The sequence below is a fragment of the Ambystoma mexicanum genome, chromosome 4q, assembly GCF_040938575.1.
Source record: "Ambystoma mexicanum isolate Mex_15411 chromosome 4q, UKY_AmexF1_1, whole genome shotgun sequence".
Classification (NCBI taxonomy): domain Eukaryota; kingdom Metazoa; phylum Chordata; class Amphibia; order Caudata; family Ambystomatidae; genus Ambystoma; species Ambystoma mexicanum.
The window spans coordinates 979,569,423-979,589,058 of record NC_090928.1 but is presented as its reverse complement, the minus strand read 5'-3'; the positions used below and the strand labels follow the sequence as shown (position 1 = coordinate 979,589,058).

Below are 19,636 nucleotides of genomic sequence, written 5' to 3'. Positions count from 1 at the left end.
AGTGTTGAGTCTGCTGGCACACTCTGGGAAGCATTTAAGGTGGTGATAAGGAAGCAGCTATATCAAAGTCCACTGGGTTACTGGGTGGCATAATGGCAGACCTACAAACCACAGAGAGGGAGATTGAGGATAAAATGCGAGAGAGACCGGACTCCTCGGAAAAGACAGAGGCGATAAGACACCTTACTGAAAAATGTAAATCCCACTGGCAGAGATTATGTAACCTTAACTATAGAAAATACATAGAGAGACAACATGCGGAAGGGGATAAACCAGGGAGATTATTAGCCTGCCTGTCTAAAAGTGAGACCTCAAGACAAGTGGTCCGGGAGATGCGCTGGTAGGATGGCATACTCGAAGACACACCAGAAGGTGTGAATGAGTGCTTCCAGAGATACTATTGTAAATTATACACTGATAAAACAGAGGCAGAGGAAATGGATATAAACGAAGTGCTGGAGGATATCATCCTGCCCAGGCTCGAAGCAGCTGACAGGGATAGGCTTGAGGCACCACTGGAATTGGAGGAACTGGAATATGTAATCCGTAACCTACCCACCAATAAGGCGCCAGGGGCCGATGGCCTCCCAAGTGAATTATATAAGACATATATGGCAGACCTGCTTCCACCACTGTTGGCAATGTTCAATGAGGCATTTGAAAGAGGTAGGCTGCTGGAGACTCTGAGGGAAGCAATCATCATCCCGCTTCTCAAACAGGGCAAAACAGACACAGACTGCGGATCTTATAGACCGCTGTCGATGTTAAACCAAGACAGTAAGATCCTTCTAATAACCTAAGGAGATTGCACCTTGTTATAGACCAGACCGCTGGAAGCACTCAAGAACTGGCGATAATCTCACTGGACGCAGTTAAGGCGTTTGACTCAGTTAAGTGGTCCTGGTTGCTAGCGGTTCTTGAGAGGTTTGGGGTGGGACTAGTGTACCTGCAGTGGGTGAAACTACTGTATGGCGCACCGATTGGAAGAGTTAGGACAGGGTCGGTGGTCTCGGAAAGGTGGACGCTGGGTAGAGGAACCAGACAGCTGCCCCTGGTCCCCGATGCTATTTATTCTAGCGCTAGAGCCACTGGCAGCGTACCTCAGATACCAATGCGGGGAGGTGGGCATTGCAACGAAAGGGGGACAACACCTGATATCATTATATGCAGATGACATGCTATTGCATCTGAGATACCCTGAAGAAAACCTACAATATATATTAGAGATTTTAGATCGATATGCACTAGTGTCGGGCATAACAGTAAACCCACGGAAGTCCAAGATATTCCCGCTGGGGAGATATGAGGGAATGCCCCAAGATACTCTGCCGGTGTTACAGACTGAATGGGCGGTAGATACCTTTAGATACCTGGGAATAAACGTGTATCACAAGGTTGAAGATGAACATAAGTATAATACAGAGGAAGTAATTGAGGGGATCCAACGCAGTATGACTTTCTGGTCAAGGTTGCCCCTAACCATGATGGGAAGAACAGCATTGCTTAAAATGATAGTACTGCCCAGGCTGCTTCACAATTTCGCAAATGTCCCGTACTCAATACCTAAACGTTTTTTCAATAAGCTCCATAATATGTGTAGAGGGTTCATCTGGCATAACTCTAGGAATAGAGTGGCCCTATGGAAATTACAAAACCCACACGGCTGGGCGGGTATTAAACTACCCAACTTTGAAGTGTACTACCTAGCAGGCCAATTGCAATATGTGGCTAGATGGCTTTCTGAGGACACCACTTCGGAGTCCAGACTATTGAGGGCGGATTGTAAGCCATTTTTTCTGAATGGATGGATGTGGGTAACGGAACCACCGAACAGGGGAAGAGCGGCATTGCTGACCCTGGGGAGGAAGATTTGGCACAGGACCTGTGTAATGTTGGGAAGCCGGACACCGTCCTCCCCGCAGGTCCCTCTGGTGACACTGCAAGGGACAGATGAGCAACCGAGACGCGCCAGAAGGGAACATTGGGAACCGGTAGGGGTGACAACAATTGGGGATGTGTGGCAAGGAGGAGGCAGGATAGAGTTTGATAGCCTAAGAGAGGACACAGGCCTACACAGAGGGCAGTATATCACGTACGTGAGGCTGATGGCTTTGCTGAAAAAGACATGGTCAGAAGCAGAACTGGCCCAGCAGCCAGACAAGGCCATAGAAATGTTCCAAGCAGTGTCAGATGGGGGACATGAGGTCTCCAGAATTTACAAACTATTGATGTCTAAAGTGGGTAAGGAGGTGGTTCGGATGAGGAGAGACTGTGAAGAAGAAAGTGGGGAGACAATAAGTGATGGCCTATGGGAAAGGAGCCGAGTAGTTGCATACCCTGAAGGGTTCATTGTGAGCATTCTCACTTTCTAAAAAAAGGGCGAAAGTGAGGCGCAGGATCTCTTTTGTAACTTTTTCAGCTTTGTGTAAGGGGCGCGGTCCTGGCCTCAAGTTAAAAAAACCCCAGCCCTCTTCTAGTTTTAAGGTTACTAGTGCGGTACCCCCGCAGGACTTTTTTCCACAAACCCGTAGGGTATTTGTGATGTTGTTCACTTGTATTCCCAAAGGGAGGAGATTATGGCATTAGTCACAGGTCTGTGTTTAGTTCGGACGTTTGCTTTTGGTAAAACTATTTAATAAACTTCAGAGTGGTTTAATTCGTTAGAATTATTAAAGAGTGTTCTCCGTCAAAATACCCCATAGTAAACTCTTTAACAATGAGTGCAGACAAAGTGATCAGTTTTGACGATAAATATGTCACTGAGCTTTTAGCAAGAGCATCCATATTTTCGGAAGAGGGCGAAGGTTCATTAATTTCTAATTTAAGCAATTGGGATGAGCTTTTACAGCTTAAGAAACGTCTCATCAGAACGGAGCTTCATGGCTCCATTATGATAGAATATTTAAGAGCAGGTACCCTCCCACAAGGGCTCATAGTCCATAACGAACCAAGGCTCTTTTTAGACAACAAAGATTTTGTCATCAAATGGAGTTATATATCCAATAAGTGTGGGAGGGATTGGCTAATTCTAATTATAGATACGGCCGAAGAAATGTCTATCAAAATTACAGCAGAGTTATCAACCATGGAGGCAGAAATTAAGAAACTAGTCCCTCTGGAGACGTATAAACGGAGACTAGATGAAATTTTGAAAGAGATGGCAGATTTTAAAGAATATACAACAAAAGAAAGGATAAAGAGGATGAAAAAAGACCTTACAGAGTTCTCACATGAAAAAGCCTTCAAATACACACAGGAAGGATATGATCCGTTTAAAAATCAAGCAGGCCAGTTCCATAAACAACGAAAAGTCAATTTTGGTAACACTTAATACACATCTGGATCGTCTGGCGATGAGAGTACTCCATTTTCAAGGACTAGAAAGAACAATAGCAGACCTACTAGACAACAAGGACGTGGTAGACAGAATAGTGGCAGACGCCCGATGTACACTAGACCTAATAGAGGACGGTCAGGCCCCCCACCCCAAAGGCAACATTTTTTAGAGGAGGAAGTGCAACACGAGGATTGGGATTATGCCCCTCGCCAACTCAGGAGCACCAGGGGTTATTAGTAAATTTATCAAAATATACCCCGTCCAAAATAGAAGAAGCTCTATTGAATAAAGGTTTAGGTTTTGTTCCTACCACACCCTATGATGGGTTCAAATTAAGAACAGAAATTCACCAGCTGTTCCGTAAGATCCATTTGAAACAGTTTTTTCATGAAAATACTTATGACAAAGAGCCAAACAATAGTGGTCTAAAGAACCCCTCAAGTTTTTGCCCACCTATAACAAGCCAGATTCCAGAAGCACAGGTCTTTGAGAAAAGAGTTTTGTCAGAATTAAAACTGTTGGAACAGAATAATACCACTGTACAACAGTTTCAAAATTTAACACAAACAGAACGTATAGCCCTAAAATGTTTAAAGGCCCAGACAGAGATAGTAGTGCGTAAAGCAGACAAAGGCGGTGCTATTGTACTCTTAGATCGTGAAGCTTATATTTTAGAATGCAAACGACAACTTGAAGACCAGACATTCTATAAGAAAGTTCAAGAAGATCCGACACCACGACTAAAGTCTATGATTGAAGAAAAAGTCAATAAAGCACTCGAGAGAGAGGGTGAATATGTAGACAAGAACATGAACTTTTACTTGCAAAAAAACCAACCATACCTCAGTTTTATTTTTACCAAAAATTCATAAATCACTATCCAACCCTCCTGGACGCCCAATTGTGTCCGGCCTAGGTTCACTCTTAGAACCTTTGTCAAAATTCGCTGACGCCTACTTAAAACCTTTTGTTCGCAAAATGTATTCCTATATTCAGGATACTACAGAGGTCATCACAATAATTGAGGACTATCCATTCAATAATCATACACAATTGTTAGTGAGTCTCGACATTGTGTCATTATACACATGCATTCCTCAAGACCTTACTTTAGAGGTACTAGAAGATGTTCTTTTAACTAAAAGAACAGAAGGTGAGTGTCCCAACAGATTCATTTTATGGTGTGCCTCCATGGCCCTGAAAGAACATTTTTTCAGTTTTAATCAAGAATTGTTTCATCAGATTCATGGGACAGCGATGGGGTCATCAGTGGCCCCATCGGCAGCGAACCTGTTTGTTGAATACTTTGAGAAACATGTCATCTATGATCTCTCCAATCCATTTTTTTCTCATCTACAGATTTGGCGTAGGTTCATAGACAACATTTCTGTAATTTGGGATGGGAGTGCTTCAGAATTGGAAGCCTTCTTGAACTGGCTCAACAAACGGAATACTTTTTTGCAATTTACTGCTACCAGCAGTGCCAACGAGATCAATTTTCTTGATTTAACCATTTGGGCGAACACCGCTGACAACACCTTAAAGGTCAAACCATATCACAAAGCAACGGACCGAAACTCTCTGCTTCAGTACGATAGTTGCCATCCGAGACACACAAGAGAAAATCTCCCTGTAGGACAATTTTTTAGACTAAAGCGCAATAGTTCTGATATCAGTACGTTTGAAAAAGAAGCAGCAGTCCTAGGCGCTAAGTTAATAGCAAGAGGTTATCCCCAAAAAATTGTAAAAACAGCTTGGAAACGCGCCAGGAATAACAACAGAGAAGCTCTTTTAGAGTATAGGACTAAGGTTAAAACCGAAGATCAAATATTATTTGTCAGCACTTTCAATCCACTTTCCAACAAGGTTAATGCCATTATTAAGCGAAACTGGCATATACTTAGTGGAGGCGATTGCCCTCTCCAACGCCCATTATGTGCGTTTAAAAGAGGTCCAAATATTAAAGATCTTGTGACAAGGAATGACATCTCTGCTAAACAAGCCCAAAAAATGCTCACTGAATCATGGGGCATGGCAAAACCTACAGGTCACACTCCTTGTGGCACATGCAGTTGCTGCGCTAGCACACAACGGAGTACAGAGGTTAATTTGGGTCTGAAGAGACCATGGCTACAACGCCAATTTACGAACTGCAACTCAAAGATGGTTGTCTATGTTATTTGGTGCCCGTGTCGTAAAATCTATATCGGGATGACAGAAAGAAAAGTAAAGCAAAGGATTATAGAACATAGAAGTTGCATACGTAATCGCAACGTTACAGCCCCAATGGTAGGTCACTTTTTGGCTATAGACCATACACCTGAGTCATTCACGTGGAGCGTACTCCTCAAGCTGAATTTAACAGAATCCACATCAGTTAATAAGAGAAGACTATTAAACCAAGAACAAAGATTAATTTTCCTTTGTAATTCAGTAGAAACCGGTCTAAACGAATTGATCGACTGGAAATCTTTGTAAGCAAGGTCCGGTATAGTTTCCATACTTTGTGGAACAGTATGCTAATACAAACATAAAAGGTATTTTTGTCCAAGTATTTTGACATATTTATACCTTAACAGATCAGTAAATTACAGAATAAATCTAGCTGTATGAGGTTGGCGCCTATTTACAAACTTAGGCCGAGAACATATTTTTAAATAAAAGTGACCTAGGTAGATATGTCACGAGACTAATAGCAAACAAAGTCCCCATGCTCCTTGCATTTGACAGAATGTAACAAGTATGGGTACTTGCAGTAAACTAACATACACTCACCATGACAAGAGTAATGCCCAGTTTAGAAGTAGACCTTGTTCATGCTAGTTCTTGCTACATTCGCCATATACTAAGGATCTATTTTTACTTTTATCCTATGGCGACCTAGTTAACACAAAATATACATGGTAGTGAGCAGACTAGTGTTTACGCCCGACGCTTGTCACGTGAGCTTCACTTCCCACTGTTGGTAGAGGGAGTGCTTTACGGGACACAGCTGCAGAGGGAGCCATCAGATGAGAGCTGACGGCTAGCACGGAGGAATTGGAAGCGCCAGGAACCAGCATTATTATAAACTAGCTGGGAGGTAAGCGACCGCATGACGCTTTTGTCCCTGTTAAACGAGTTAAAAATACTCGAGTTCATTCCTATGTACGTGCTTAATGCACTAATTTATTATGTGGGAAGTTAAGCAGCATGAACTTTTAGAAACACACACGCGAGCGTTGTATCCATCTAGCATAATTGCGAGCACATGTGCCAAGCACTTCACATCTTTAGCAAATACAGCCGATCTGTGCAAGCGCGGCGCCTAAAGGTCAACAATTAATCTGCACTAGAGGCATTAGCACGGACTATATACTATTGTCTGTTCCGTGCAAGATGCCTATTTAAACAGCGTTTTAGAAAACTTTAAACAATGGTTGTCATTATTAGAAAGTGGCGCGACAGACAAGCTGTGCAGATTTAGTAACAGCGTTCATTCGGCATTATTTCATTTTCCAACAGCTCCATTGAAAAAGCTTGCCACAAGCACCATTCCAGCAGAGCCTTATTTAAAGACTTGCACCTCATGGCAATTTTACCATAGTAACTAATAAGAAGACTCGAGCAAGACGGGACCCCCTCCCCTAACTATCCAGGTATGAATTTAACCCACAATTCTATTGTGCAAATAATCATTTACACCAGACGCGCTCGATTTTTTTAGATAACTGGGAGATACGGATATTACAACAACATATTGTTACCAGCAAAGAAGGCTAGTCACAGGATAGTTTGGCTTTTAAGATTTGCATTAGGCACTCTGTTTGCCTATGAGTGTACTTCTACTCATTAGCATTGACAATGGGTAGTAGAGTGTTACATTTTAATACCTTTGTTATTGTCCTTTTGAACTCGAAAACGTGAATAACCACCTTTAGGGTACTAAGACATTCTATTAACAATTTAACCGTTATTTTCGGGTCTCACCTATGACTAACTTTTTCAACCTAAGTAAAATAAGACCTTTTGGTGTACTTCAGCACACCTTTAGACAACTTCCGAGGCAGCTGCCTGGGTACCATTGGCTTTTTGCCATTTAGCAGTAAATCATTTTGTCCTTTCAGGGCACAGACCTTATGTCATTTTCTCTCCTTTTCCTTTTTAGGGAATCAGCGCCCTACTTATAAGCAGCGCCCCCTACACCTCTGACTATTTAACAAGTTTGCAGTGTGGTAAGCCTCACCGAGTTAATTATAAACTAAGGTTGAGAAATGTACTCAGCTATGTTTTGAGCCTAACACAACCAATTCTTAATGGTGTGTGTTTATTCTTTCTTTCTTTTTTTCCCCTGGTTTTTTCCATAATGTTATAGTCAAACATGACAAGAAGGAAACCTTCGAGGGCTGCAACTCCTGGCAAAACCAAAAGTTTCTTTACAAGGAACTGACGTTACACAAACGTGGTTAATGGTGTACTGTTCGTATTTTTGAAGCAATACCCCTGAAGAATTTCCCTGTACAAGATTTACAGATTTAGGGAATGAAATATGTCGGGAAAATGATACCGTGTGACCGTGACACGTTGATAACAAAGCACTGATAGCTTGCTTTTATTAATAATTTACTGAGGAATCCTAACTGAAATAAGGATTTAGTACTAGGCAGCTGAATGTTATACTAATATAGCTATACTAGGAACGTTATTTGCTTTTCTTAGAAATTGTACGGTGTTTTCTAATTGTGTTTGCAAGAAATCTGAATGTATTTTTATGCCCATCTACGTATGTGTTGCTGAATTGTATTAGTGTAAATATCTAGGTGAAGGTTGTGCTGTGTTTAATTTATTAATCTCACTACTCTCTTTTCTCCTTTTTGATTTGTGTTCACATTTGTTGTTGTTTTACGTTAGTAATGAATGCGAGATTACATTTGTCTAAAAAAATTTTTAAAAAAAGTTTACACTGCATACCTATTCAGGTGCATATGTAATTTTAAAAAAAGATTAGAATGCAATATGGTACAATAAAGTAAAATATATATATTTTTTCTATCTTGATGGTCCAGAATTGTGTTTTGGTTTGAGCCGAGTAGTTGCATACCCTGAAAGGTTAATTGTGAGCATTTTCACTTTCTAAAAAAAGGGCGAAAGTGAGGCGCAGGATCTCTTTTGTAACTTTTTCAGCTTTGTGTAAGGGGTGCGGTCCTGGCGTCAAGTTAAAAAAACCCCAGTCCTCTTCTAGTTTTAAGGCTATGGGAAAGGATGCAAGGATACCATAAAAAAAGTGTCAAAAAATGCCCGATTACAACAAATTCAACTGTATATTACTCATAGAGCATATATGACCCCGAAGAGAATTGCCAAGTTTGTGAATGCTGCTATACAGCGATGCCCGAAATGTGGGGAGGACAATGCCGGGATGGTACATATGTTTTGGGCTTGTCCCGAAATAGCGAGATATTAGAAGGAAATAGCAGACCGACTGACTACCAAAGGGATAGAACTGGTGGTAGACTCGTTATGGGCATGTCTGGTGGGGGGCTTCCCTAGACCACAAAAACTCAAGCATGTATGCAAGCTTAAAGATCTGGCCTACATCTTAGCGAAACGTAGGATAGCCATGCGATGGAAAGCTCAAGTGAGACCCAATGAAGACACCTGGTGGAGGGACCTCCTGCAGTGGGCCGAGGCTGAAACGGTGGTCTGGAGGGAGGCACGTGTAGAGGGGGCGAAGAGGAAGCAGAAACATTGATGGCATGGCAGCAATTGATTGCATCATTGACGGGCTTGGGACCCGACGAATTGGATACAGATAGCTCCCTGGACTATGGGGAAGAAGAGACAGCTGTGGACTAGTGGACCGTGTTGGCTCCTTGTAGAGACTTAATGGGGGGGTGAGGGACGGATGTTGGGGTTTGAGTAGTTTATGCACCATGTTATGGTGCACTGTTTGTTTGATATGAAACTAATAAAATGTTGTTAAAAAATAAAAATAAAAACTAGTTTTGCCTGATCAGTCAGGATTCGTTTCAGGGAGGTCAACCCAAACAAACATCAGGCGCATATTCGCCATATTATGACAAGTTAATCATACTATGTAGGCTAGCTATGTTTTTAGATGCATAAGAAGTCTTTAGAGTGAAGTCTTGCAGCATATGGGGTTAGGCGATACAGTTCTAGCAATCGTTAAACTATTATACTACAGTCCCTTAGTGTTTATATTGCACATGGGCACAAGACTGTGCTTAATTCTATGTGCACTAGCAATAGAACCCCTGGGATGCATCTATTTAAGTTGAACAAATATGTAGAGGGCTACAATGTTATACACAGAAGGCTTTAATCTAGCTTTAGGCTGATGGTTTATTACTATATCTAGTGGACCCAAATAGCAATATTGCCCAGATAATCATTATTGAATATGGAAAGTACTTTGGTCTTAAGATCAAGTGATCTAAGTCTGCAATGTTACCTCTCTTCCTTAATACCCACTGTATGAACAATGTGTGAGTTTTAGATTGCACCCAGAGGTCGAGTGATGTCACAGATGGCATGGAAAACACTCTGAGTCTCAAGGACAGTTCGAGGGGTTTTATTGCCAACTTTGTGGGCTCCTGGGCCATCCTCTTTTCTCATCACGTACGCCCTCCTCCCTAGCGCAGGTGTCCTTATCCCCAGGTTATCCCCTTCCTCCTGCTGGTCTCTGTCATCCTCCTCCTCAGACTCCACCCAGTTAACCCACACTTCCAGTTTCCTGTCCTCTACTTACATACCCTTCCGTTGCTGAGGGATGGTCAACTCGATCTTCTAATCATTCTTCTCTCTGCAACACCCTGTCCCCCAAGCTGTGAATGTGCAAGGAAAGGCTTAAAAGAGGGTATTCGCCTGCCGACTTATTCCACATGGGCATGCCATCGGTAGAGCTGATGGTGGTGGGATATGCAGTACAAAGTTTGGGTTTCAGTACATTTCCTGCAGGCTCATGCGGGTAAGCTCGGGGATTCTTTCCATATTGGTTTAGTGGTTTTGTTGCAGTAGCACCGGCAAACCCTGCTGTCCCCATTGACAAAGTAGTTGATCAAGGCTGCTGTACGACTGTACTAGGCTTTGGTATGGCTGTTCTGTATCAGTGCGGGTGGGGCAGCGTGTCTCTCTCTCTCATGCCCGTCCGCTATGGTGAACAGAACTCTGCAGCATGCATGTGATTTTTCATTGTGCTGAAGGCAGCTTCTAATTCCCTTGGTTCGTCTCATGTTTCAGTGTTCTCAGGATGTTCTTCTGTGGGCTCAGCCTCTGGAAAGGCAAACCAATACTGGCAAGCATGTGTAGATTAAGTCATGGCTGGAGACAGGGTTCTGCACACATACACACTGGCACGGGGGAATGGGTATGAGGCCCGTTTTACTGTATTTGACTTCAGGCCAAGGGCTTAATCCCCTTCTACTAAAGGAAGTAAACTTGCACTGACAAGGTTAGGTTCTTGGCCTTGTCACACACCTCCACCCTTTCCCCCCAAACTCCTCCACTTTCCCTAATGCCTATCTGTCTGAACCCTCCACCCAGAGAGTATATACGCAGTTCCTTGAGCCTCCTTGAGACATTGATCAAATAGTGGAAAATCTGTAACTAGTAAGACTTCTTCAGGTTGCCCTGACATGGTGATCATTGTCATTTGAATATTTCGGCCAGTACTCGTATGGTTGGAGTTGCCTGGGGGTACAGGTCTAGATCCCCATGGACACAAATTTAAACAGGCATACCAGAACAAATTTGGGATGTGGGCTGCGTGCTCCCATAGTCCATGAGGGATTTCGCTGGGAGGCCATGGATTTCCATAGGACGTTGATATTTTTGATCCATGTCACCATTGGTACATATTGCCCAGGCCTCCAGCTCTGTCTCACTTCTTCAGAGAACAGATATGCCAGATATTCTGGGGCAAATCCCCCCCTCGAGAACTGGGTCCAGCGTTTCTATCTGCTCTTCCTGGTTGACTTTTAATTGGATAAGACCAATTTCCATCGGTTCCTCTTTGGGCTTCTCTGGCCAGAACCAGCACAGGTTTCTGAACCTTCCGAGTGCATATCATTTTAAGGGCTCCGGACGTGGTGGAGTTCTGGGTCTCCATATCTCCATGAAAGTGGTTGACCTGGGTCGGTGGTCCATGGGTTTTGGTGTTGTGGGACCTGGCTTTCTGACGAGGGACTCTCGTCTCTTCCTCTGCCGGATAGTTGTGTGTTTGCTGTTTTATTTGTGCCCCACTGGATTCCCGGGCATATAGGGCTCTATGGTGAACATTCACAATCTGGATAGTTTCCTTCAGAGTGGGCTCATGTAACTGACTAATGTATATTTTAAGATATGGGGAAAGAGTTGAAAAATGTTCCAAGACTAGTATCTCGTTGACCTCTTCATAGATTTTTCTCAACCAACAATTTGTACAATAGTCCTCTTACACGGTATGAAAGTTGCATCAGAGTTTCCCCTTGACACGACACAGGTGTAGATGTCGACGGCAGAACTATAATGAGGTAATATCTCTGCGTCAGGTAATAAACTTGTTTATTAACAAACTTGCCATGTAAGTAAAAGGCTAAACGGGGGCCTCAGCCTCCACCATCTTTCCGCTCCCTCTCTTAACTTCCTTCCACTGTAGAGCCTCCCCCACCACTCAAATCCCAATAATTCTACCTCAGAGCTCCAGTGCACTACCTCCCCCACAGGATAATACAACATGGAACTATGTACAGAATGATGCTATGAAATGTACAATATACTGCACCTCCTCCCTTCCCAATACAACAATTTTAAATGCAACTATTTGGACACAGTCCCAATACTTGGGAACCATATCCCTCCCACATGTCCTCTTTTGACCAATCTTCCTTTGTTCCACACACACCCATCCTCCAATTCAACAGCATTATCAAATTCTCTTGTCACTCTCTGTTGACCCCAAAACCTCGGCTCACACTTCAGAAACATCCCACACCTCTGCATGAACACTCTGGTCCCCACTGGCCACTCCCTCATCTCACATGATTCGCCTGATCGTATCTTTCCTTCATGCCCAACCCCTTAGCACCTACCCTCTACCATAACGCCCTATCATTCCACTCGGCAAAACCTGATTTGCCCAACCACAGCAAATTGGTTCCTGTGGGTGGTTTTTGTCTGCTCAACACCTCAAAAGAATCAAACCAGTGGTGGCATGTGGCGCTAACTTGTAAGCACACACTTTCTAACCAACCCCTATCAATTCTGACCAGAATTGATAGCTATCCCGATCCCTTGCAAAAGTGTGCTGTTAAACCGCTCTGCGGCAACACTTGTTTCAGGATGATATGAGGTGCGATGATGCAACACACCAATGTTCTTAAGAAACAACTCCATAATGTTCAAGGTCAATTGGGCTTCGTTGTTCATCAGAATCTTCCTGGTAAAACCCTCCCTCTAAAACACATTATACAAAAAACCAATAACGGCCCTGGAGTCCACCTCACCTACAACTTGTGCCTCAACCCATTTCAAGAACAAATAAATCAAGACTAGGACATACCCCCCCCCAGTGTCCCAGTAAAGGGCCCTAAAATGTCCAATGCCACAAATTCCCATGGCCCACTAGGCAACACAATGGGGCTCAGTGGCTGTACACAATTTCTCATGTCTGCTTCCCGACACACAGTACATTACTTCACCAGCTCCTCAATCTCGGCATGCAGCCGAGGCCACCAACAATCTCCCCTCAATGTTCCCTTGGTCTTGGTCATCCTCAGATAACCCTTATGAGCCAACTCCAAAATTCTGTTTCTTACTCCCACCGGCAGAACCAATCGCTCAGCCTTACACAAGAATTCTCCATCTATGCTTAACTCATGCCTGACCTTATGATAACACAACAACCCATAGGTCGATGTTCAATCCCTCCAGCTTCTTCTTACAAAATCCAAAATGCATTGGCTATCCATGTCCTGCTCCAAAGCATCTGCCCACTCTCTCCCTGCTACAGTCCCCTCACAGATCAAAAATACATCCTCCACAAACTTACTATTCCCCACACCATGTTCTTCAGGATGCAGACTACACCTCATTAACAGGTAATCCGCTACATGTTCTTTGCCCAGCACGCTTCACCTCAAAGTCAAGTCCCTGCATAGAAGTGACCCACCTCATTATCCTTCTCGATACCGCACACAGAACTTTATTAAGAAATACACCCACTAACGGCTTGTAATAGAAAACACCTTAAATGACCTACCCCACAGGAAAGCTTTGAATTTCTTCACCGCCCACACCACATTCAGTGCCTCCTTTCCAATAACCGAATACTTAAGTTCAGCCCTTCTCAACGCTCGTGAGAAGAAAGCAATGACCCTCTAAACACCTTTTTGGTTGTGTAGCAAAACCACACCTAAACCTTTATCGCTAGCATCAGTCATTAAGAACATCTCCTATGCCATGTCAAAACTTCCCAATGCCAGGGCTGTCACAATGGCTCTTTGTATATCCTCAAACTCCTTTTGGCATGTTACACTTCAATCAAACACAAGTGCCTTCTTGCACAGTTCTCCAATGTCTTTGCACCTGCCTGCTAAGTTCCTAATGAACTTGGAGTAATGTTCTATGAGTCTCAGAAATGATAACACACCCCGTTTATCTTTTGGCAGTTCAACCCTTACTATGGCTGAAACCAGTTGTTTTTTAGGTTCTACGCCCCGCCGACTCAACTTATGCCCCAAGTAATCAATCGATGACAAATAGAAACAGAACTTCTCTTTCCTAAGAGTAAGACCTGCCTCGGCCAATATCTTCAACACAAAAGCCAGCCACTGATCATGCTCCAATGCGTCCATCCCCCTAATCAGCATGTTGTCTTGGAAATAGACTACATCCTTGACCTCTTTGAACAGTGAGTGCATTACCCTCTGAAAGAAAGATGCTAACGACACCAGTCAAAAGGACATCCATTTAAACCTACCGGTCCCTCCATGTGTCACAAACGTAGTATAATTCTTCAAGTCTGGGTGCAACTTAACCTGGTGATAGGCTGAGGCCAAGTCAAGCATGCTGAACACTTCAGCCCCTCCAGTTAAACTCACCAACTCTTCTATATTCGGAAGTGGAAACCACCACAGCTCTATTTAGTACTCGTAGATCAACACACAGTCATACCTGCGCATTGCATACCACTACTACAGGTGAACCCCCATTCTGATGCCACCACTACCTCAATCACTCCATCCTTCAACAGTTCATCAATTTCCTTTTTAACCTCCTCCCTCAAATCAATGGTAATGTTCCTCACTCGAGCAAAAACAGACAGCATCCTTTTTTAGTTTGATCTTGTGATGATATCCCTTAAAACATCCTAGCTTCTCCCTAAATCTTTCCTTGTTCATCCTTTCAGAATTATCCTATCCTCGGATTTCACAACCACCATGTTACTCGGCACCCTGGGATCAATCTTAATCACCATTGCACTTTGTTCATACACCCCAAAAGATTTCCTCCCTCTCAGAGACATACACATGTGCTATAGTTTTTCTCCCTTTATATTCCAAATTTGCTCTGAATACTCCTATCTGTACCATAGGTACTGATGTTGCTCTCGGAGGGTCCAATTTCTTGAACACTCCCTTGCTAAAAGTGTTTGCAGCACTAGGTAAAATGCCCTTTGTTTCCACACTTGTGGCATTCATCTTCACTCCCAGACACCTTTCTGAATTGGCAAAGTGAAAGGTGCTCCCACACAAATGTGCACCTCCCTTTTCTTTTCTAGTTCCTTGACACAGGACATCATGTGTTCCATTTTCTTGGAAATCCAGCACTTCTTCAGAGTCTGGTCTCCCTTTGGCCAAATGTTTTCCCTAATCGTATTCTCTCTCAGCATGAATTGATCCTGTAGACACTCATTGTACGTTGCCCCAATGTTGCATTTAAAAGCAAATTCACGTAAACCTGTAATAAAATCCTCAATGGTGTCACACTCGGTTTGCTCAAGTATTCCAAAATAATATCATTCCAATATGATGCTAGTCTTCTTCTCGAAATGAATATCCAACTTGCGTAAGATTACTTCATAGGGATTTAAATTTTCCCCACCTGCCGGCCCTTCACCCTTCCCCACCACGGAGTGATACTCGAGGCTCAGGTAAACTTTTCAAAATTCTGGGTTCCTCAAAACCAATGCTATGCATCAAGAGGGCATGTTTGTAATCCACACTAAACAAGGTCCATGTATGGCCAACATGTAGTCTTGGAAACCCTTTTTCCAAGTCTCCCGTCGCACTGCGAGCCATTTCTAATAAAAAAGTTAACTGCACTCTGCTCCTAACGAATTCAAATAGTGTAAATTGCCAGATGTGCCTAACCTTTCAATGACCATCCCAATGCAAAATTGCACAGCAGTCCTTGGACAGTGGCATGTCTTTCGCCTGTTCCTAAAATGGCCAACAATGACAGACTCCAGCCCGGTCCCCAGGCCTATTGTCAAATCCACCTGTCCCAGAAAAGGCTGCCATCACGCCTGCCCTCAAGATGGCTACCCAATTGCCATGAGTGGCAATGCCTGTACATGCGCTTGGCCTTAAGATGGCCACTGGAGCAGGAAATGATTGCGCGCAATTGGCTCGTCTAACGGCCCTCCCTCAGCTCCTCCCCGAACTGAAAATGCGCTGGATTCAGTCGCAGTCTTCGGAGGGTTACTTGCTCCAGCTCTCAGGATGCATGACGCTGCTGCTCCTCGCTGCATCACCGGCTGGCTGCTCTTCCTTCTGCAGCAGAGCCACGCGAGCTGGCCTTACTGGCTAGTCGCTCTGCTTCCCGTTGCTCTGCTGGTGTTACTGTATATACGTCTCTCATGCAGCAGCTCGCCTGCTCACTCGAAACACTGACGATCACCTGCTTTCTAGACATACAGGCCAATGATGGCAGGATGCTGTCTGGGGGCCACCGACACCATTCACTCGTTACCACTCGATTAAGGTGATATCTCTGCATCAGTGAGCAAACTTAATTATTAGCAAACTCGCCATGCAAGTACAAAGGTAAACGGGGGCCCCAGAATCCACCACCTTTCGCTCCCTTTCTTGACTGCCTGCCACTACAGAACTTCACCAGCCACTCAAACCCCAAAAAATACACCTCAGAACTCCGGTGCGCTACCTTCCCTACAACATAATACAACATGGCACTATGTACAGAATGAAGAAACAAAATGTAAAATTTAACAGGAACCAATAATGTCCTCAGTCCTGTCCCAGCCTCTGGAGGATACCACTTATTCAGTCTTCGTAGAGGGTTCTTCCATCTATATTTAATGCCTGGAATGCTTTTTGGAGTTCACAGGTCAACAAAACGGCTATGTGTTACGCTCACCTGATATCCACAGGGACGCCACCCAGCCGGGTTACTCGCTGGTATGCTTCTCAGCTTTGCCCTGATGTGGTCTGCGGGGAAGGTTCTGCCTGAAAATACAGGAGGACTGTGTTCAAGACTGACCGACTGGGATAAGTATCCTCCCTCCACCCCCGCATGATTTCAGTCCCTCTGGCGCCCTCTCCTCACCTTGTGGTAGAATTAGGCGTGCTCCCCGTCCTGCCTGCCGTTGTCTTTCATGGGCGAGTGCGGTCCAGTTACTTCACTGACGCCGGCCCGTTTGATATTGTTCAGGTAGGTCTTATTGCTGTTCTTTAGTTTTGTTGCTATCCTGCATGCCTTTCTTTGTTTAAAATGCCTCTTTTTTCGCCCTTAGGTATGCGGAGCTTCAGCACGGTGAACTGGCTTGGTTGAGCTCCGCTGGTAAATGATGGCGCATTAAGAGCGCTATGATGCGGAAAGTAAGCGCTAAGCGCAGCGCTGCAAAGTCTTGCCTTTGCTAACCTGTGTTTTCCTTCCTTGTAGGTCGCGGTGTTCTTCAGCACGAGTGGAATGTCCGAAGTGGTGCCAGCTGAGAGGCGACCAGCCAGGTAAGCCTTTTGAGCAGTTCGTAATTTGTAAATGTCTCTACTGCTTTCTTTAATGTTGCCTCTATCTTCCTCTTTCAGGTCGTTCTGTCCGGGAGGTGTGCAGATTCGAGGAAGCTGTTCTAAGTAGCTGCGAGTGTTTAAAGATGAAGACTGCAGGTAAGATGCTGATGCTAATGATGTTCCTTTTGTCTCCTTGCAGGTTCTGCTTCTCCGAGGTTCGAGGGTATAGCTGGACACGGTGACCGTCACGTTGCAAGCTGCAAAGTAACGCGAAGCATGTGGTCTTGCTCGGGTGTGGTTTAAATAGCCCCAACAAAATAGTCCAGGTAAAGTAGTCCCTAGGCTACCACACCCAAAACACTAGACCGCATAGCTTGATTCTTAGGAACCAAGCTATGTGGATCCCTCCATGTTGGCTGACAATACAATGAAGTAGTTCCCAAGCACATTGTTTTTCATGGTGTATGAGCCTGGCGCCATAGGTGCCAGGACTGGCCCCATGAGGGTTTTTGAAGAGGATGCCAGGCTCTAGAGGCCCGAGTCCTGACTCCACCTGGCCAATGGGTTTGCCAGAGGGGGTTTTGGGAAAGGGTCGTGACACTATGCACTTTGTCCAGCACTCACAATGCCACCCGCTGTTTCGGCCACCCTCTCGAAATAGACCAAGAAAGCAGAGGGATTCTATACTGTTCCCAGCATCTGGAGGATAATGGAAGGTATGGCTGATTGTTCTCTGCCATCATTACTTGTAGTGCCACTAGTATTTCTTGATGTTGGCAGCTGAAGTTTCATTGGTCCTCAATTACGGCTCTTAGTAGATCTTACATTTTCTTTGGACTGGTGACTCGAGGAGTTGGTGTCACTACCAGAACTGAGGGGGAAGGAACGATCTCTTCTTTCTTGCCGGAACTACTGGGCGCCCTCCACAGCCTCAAGGTGTTATCACAGGGAAGATTGCATAGTCCACTTCCACTACCTTGGCCTCTTCTCCACTGACTGGTCTTCTCCCAGGCCTCCCGTATTTGTTCTATCAGGCTCCTGCTTCGCCTGTCCACCAGTGTTAGGCTTTCTTCTGATAGGGCTCCCACTCCGTCTCCCGCTCATAATCTTCCACTTCTTCTGGTACAGGGTCCAGGCTTAGAAATTCCAACTCCACTCTATCGCCCAAATTGCCTGATCCCACAGTGCAGTGCTGGTGGTGACCCAGGAGGCGACCCAGGAGGTTATGGTTTCTGAAGATTCTTCTGTGTTCTGTAGGGAACAGTAAAGACAGACACAAGTGATCACAGTTAAAGGGTGTTTATTAAACTGTATATGCAGCTTGGGAAAACGCCTGATCTAAACCTAAATCTAGGATGGCAGAAAGCTACGACCTTCAAATAATAAGGCAGTCCTAGTGGTGGATTGTCAAATAAAAGGGCCTATACCAAAAAGTAACCTATTGCCAATCCTTACAACTATCAAGTGTGGGATAGTATTCATAAGAAAGAAAGAAGAGTTCACAAATGATAAGTCAGAATGTGTAGCCGGAGTCTCCCTTCCCCACTTTTTGAGCAAGGGATAAGGTGGGACTCCTGAGCACAGCACAATCTCGAGCTTTCCCAGCACGAGACAACAGTTCCGTTTTCAGCTATCAGGATCTTCTGTGGTTAAGTCTCTTTTCTACAAAAAGTCTCTGGCCTCTGAGGACCTGATGGGTTAAAAAAATAACAAACAAAAAGTTCCTTTCCAATGCACGTTGGGTCATGACTTTTCACACTTGGATCCCGCTCTTCTGGGCTCAGATCCACAAAAGTTCCTAGCGATATCCGGACCTTTGGTGGTTAAGTTTATTGCTTTGGACCTGATAGGTTCAAAATAATAAACAAAAGTTCCTTTCTGATTGCTATTAGAGTGATGTTTCATCACCCCTGGGTCCCCCTCTTCTGGGCTCAGATCCCTCTCGAATGTCAGCCTCCCTCCATCGGGTTCACTATGGCTTGTTCCAAACAATCTAACTGTTGCATTCACATGTCGTTGGGTGATGGCTTTTCCACCCCTGGATCCCCCTCTTCCGGGATCAGACCATTCTCAATGGTTTGCCTCCCTCTGTCGGGTTCACTATGGCTTTTGTCGGTGGGTGATGGATTTTCACCCCTGGGTCCCCCTCTTCCCGGCTCAGATGCTTCTTGAATGTTTGCTTTCCTCAATCAGGTTCACTACAGCTTTTTGCAGTTCACTTTCACCTGTTATTTTCAGTAGTCTTAATGTCTTTTTAAATAACACACTGTGGACATCCCTCCATCAGATTCACTTTTGTCATCACAATGTTCTTTAGGGCATCATGCTTCACCCCTCCTGTCAGTATCACTCT

General features: G+C 44.3%; 1 protein-coding gene across 1 annotated transcript in view; it reads right to left on the bottom strand.

Annotated features, from left to right (window-relative positions):
- Positions 1 to 19,636, bottom strand: part of LOC138468123 (putative deoxyribonuclease tatdn3-A) — a 1,043,131-nt gene that overhangs the window by 769,203 nt on the left and 254,292 nt on the right. The window lies entirely within an intron of this gene.